This window comes from Pseudomyrmex gracilis, unplaced genomic scaffold (genome assembly GCF_002006095.1).
Source record: "Pseudomyrmex gracilis isolate BER0280 unplaced genomic scaffold, ASM200609v1 scaffold_437, whole genome shotgun sequence".
NCBI classification, from domain to species: Eukaryota; Metazoa; Arthropoda; class Insecta; order Hymenoptera; family Formicidae; genus Pseudomyrmex; species Pseudomyrmex gracilis.
In genome coordinates, this window is record NW_018021021.1 from 64,122 (window position 1) to 67,748 (window position 3,627).

Here is a 3,627-nt window from a genome sequence, read left to right on the forward strand (position 1 = left end):
CTTCCCTGTTAGGCCACCGAGGCACTTGGAGTTAGTCTCGCAATATTCCTATATATATCGTAGATGGTCTGATACTGTTGATAACGCCTTCTTCCGCCAGCGTAATTTTAACAATTAATAAAGACTTAAGGCTCGTGAAATTTAAACCAATGAATGAATATAAGGCCTTACGAGCCGTTCTCAAAGTGTTCTGTGAAGAAGGCGTTATCAATCATCGGGGCTTACAGGAGAGTAAGAGGGGGATTGATACCACAAATCGTCGTCGTGGTGTGTGTCTCTATGTATATCGTGTGTGGTTGCGTGAGATTCTATGGGTGTGTTATCATTATTATTATTTTGTGCGTGAGAGGTGTCTACGTGTGTTTCCGTATTATTGTTGCTGTTGTTACTATTATTTTCGGAATCGTTCTCTATTGTCTGAAGAGAGGTGATGGTTGTGGGCCTGGTCGGCTCCGGCTTGTTTAGAGCAAGAGCATCCGCGCGTCGTAATCTCTGGTTGCGCCGGCGGCGTCGGCCCTTTACTCTTGCTCGTGACGCTTTTCTCCGGGGTTCCACTTAAATGATTTTGTGCAATTATGCTATTGTATTCTCTAGGCTTTGCGACCGTTTTCGGAGATGTTGAGCTTGTTTATCTTTGCTGTTTAGGGAAGATTGAAAAAAGAAAAAAAGAATTCGAATGCCACCCGGAACAGCTATGCACCGTGAGTAGCTCTTTCGAAAAGATTCGGATGCCACCCGAGACGGCTATATACCGCGAGTAGCCCTTTCGATTAGACCGAATTTTTGAGTGCGTCTATGTATTTGTTTATTTTGACCGTTTTCTCGATTTCTCCGCAAATCAGTTGCAAAGTCGAGAGGTAAGTACGCGAAAAGTGGAACCTCCGTATGTATATATATATAATGATGTGGACTTACTACTTGGATGATCTCGGTTGGATGCTGTTGGGTCTCGTTAGCCCCGTGCGGCTTAGCTGCTAGATGATCGGCAGCGGGTCGCTTCGAACCGGTGCGGCTTCGGTGTCCCGGCTTTGGCACTTACTGCACCGAACTTCACTTTTCAAAATCGTTGCACCACGGCACTCCCGATTTTCTAAGATGAGCGGCTCTTGACTGACTCGTCGCGAATTAGCTGCGGCACTCTCGGAGAAATCAGCAAGTTTTCTGACTCCAGTCCCGAGAGTCCTGTCTTGTATACCTTTTTGAGTCAGCGAGTGCTCACCGAGTTTCTTCCAATCGGAAAATTCGGTTGGGCTTTGCTGGTTTCTATTTGTTAATTAGTCGTCGGGTAAACTTTGTGTGGTCGCCAATCGGCGACGATTTTTCGCCTTGGTCGGCTCGTTTGATTTTTCGGAGAAGAAAAAAAGGGAGAGTGTTGTTTTTTTCGATCACGCCACATAGACCCCTTGCTATTTGCTTACAATAAAATTATTTGTGGCGCCGGAGTTTCTATTTGCGCCGGCCGCTCTAATTTTTATAAGCGGTGTTTTTCATGACCCGGAAATATCCGGGTTTGTTTGGAAAGCTGCTCGAAGTGTTTAAATAGTAAATTTTTCTTGCTCGTTATCATAAAGTTTCTGGTTATTACCAGGGTTGGGAAGTAACGCGTTACTTGTAACGACGTTACCGTTACAGTTACTTTGTTTTGGTAACGACTCCGTAACGACGTTACTTTTTTTTATTTGTAACGAAAGCAGTAACGACGTTACATTTCTTCGGTAACGAGTAACAAAATGAGGCGTTACTTTATCGTTACTTTCAAATTTATAATATTTTTCTTACATAACGGCGTCTGCAGAAAAACACTTCAATGCATTATGCGCAATGCCAGTCAACATTATACTCTTGTAGAAAAGTAGCATATTGATTGGTTATCAAGTCGATTCTAGCCTCGCGTAACACGTCCTGTCTACAGACGCCCATAAAACAGACGCTAATCGCAGATAACATTGAATTCCAAGAAAAATTACAGACTGTTTGATTCTTTGTCTAGATCTTCATCAGTGTACAAAACAAAACTAATTAAAATTAAAAATTAAAATTACAAATTATTGTAGTAAGATGATTGCGCACTTACAATGTGAAGCATTAAGAATTTAATTATTTCTGTTGTACATTGATAAAGATTCAAACAAAAAGAGATCGAAATTTTTTGTCTGTAATTTTTCTTGGAATTTAATAAAAAGCACATACACGAACATTTTGTGGTTTTGCTCGCATCTATCGAAATATGTCAATTCATCATCTCACGAGTTTATTCAATTAGTATTTAATACATTTCAATATTTAATACATTTTATTCATACAGTTTGATAATTAAAAAGTAATATTGTGATATATTTTTTATTGATTTGATATTTAACTTTAGATTTGACGTTACGTTTGAGAAAAAGGAATTACTAGTTGCTTACATCCAAAATTCAAATTGAATTAGATAACAGGAGAAAAACGGAAACTTGCAAAATGCTATTTAGAAAACGTGTTGGGGATTCAATCAAACGAAAATTCTCCAAAGAGTGATCTAAATTCCGATGAAAACGATATTTTTTTTGTTTTCCGTCAACAAACAACACAAGATGAATCTACACAAGAAGAGTTGCAAAGATTTTTTAAATCCAAAAATTTAATTGTTAAAGCGTTACAAGATTATCCGAAACTTAAACAACTTTTTATCGAGAATAATACTGCATTTCCTAGTAGTGCAGCCGTTGAACGATTATTCAGCATCGGAAGATTAGTACTAACACCACAAAAGAGTCGTCTATATGATGATACGATGGAACATCAACTTTTATTAAAAATGAACAACCTGTATTTTTAAAAATATATCTTTCAAAAAAAATATCTTTAAGAAATTTTTCGTGATAAAATATCTTCAAAAGGGTGTCTCTAAAGAAAAATCTTATCTAACTTTACATTATCAAGAGGCACGGTAGTGCCTCGCGCCAAGTTCACGCGCAACGAAGTGGCGCTCGAACTGCGCGAGCACACTGTGCCTTATATACGCGAAAATGAGGTTTTTTAGTGGAGGGGAGATTTTTAATCAGCTATTTCTTAATAATGACTGAACCGATCGACTTGTTTTTGGGCTCGTTCGGTTCACGTTGAAAAGATACACAAAACAGTATTCTTGCGTTTTTTCGATCTGTGGCTTCTAAACGGAGATATACCAAAGGCCGAGAGACAGACATGATCTACGTGCGCGTGCAAATTATTTACAAACTGCAGATAGACATGTTCTATGCGCACGCGCAAGCTTTATATAATATGTTGGTTAAATGGGAAGTACTAAGAAAATATTTAGAATATAATAGAATTATAATTTTTATTGACAATAATTACTTGATTGTACANGTGTTCTCTTCTTTTATTATTTTTATAGAAAACTAATAAATACTTTGTATAAAAGGAATGCTTTAAAAAAGAAACTTTTATGTTTATTTAAAGAAAACAGTATTGAGTTCTTATTATGTCAGACTTATGCTTGTGTTTGATATACACATTTCAGTTGACTATTTGAGGTGCAGCCGCGCCAAGTTTTTTAACATTAAATATTTTTAGTTTTTAAAAATTTTTTGTAGTATATAATTTTTAGTTTTTAAAAATTTGTTGTAGTATATAATAAAATAT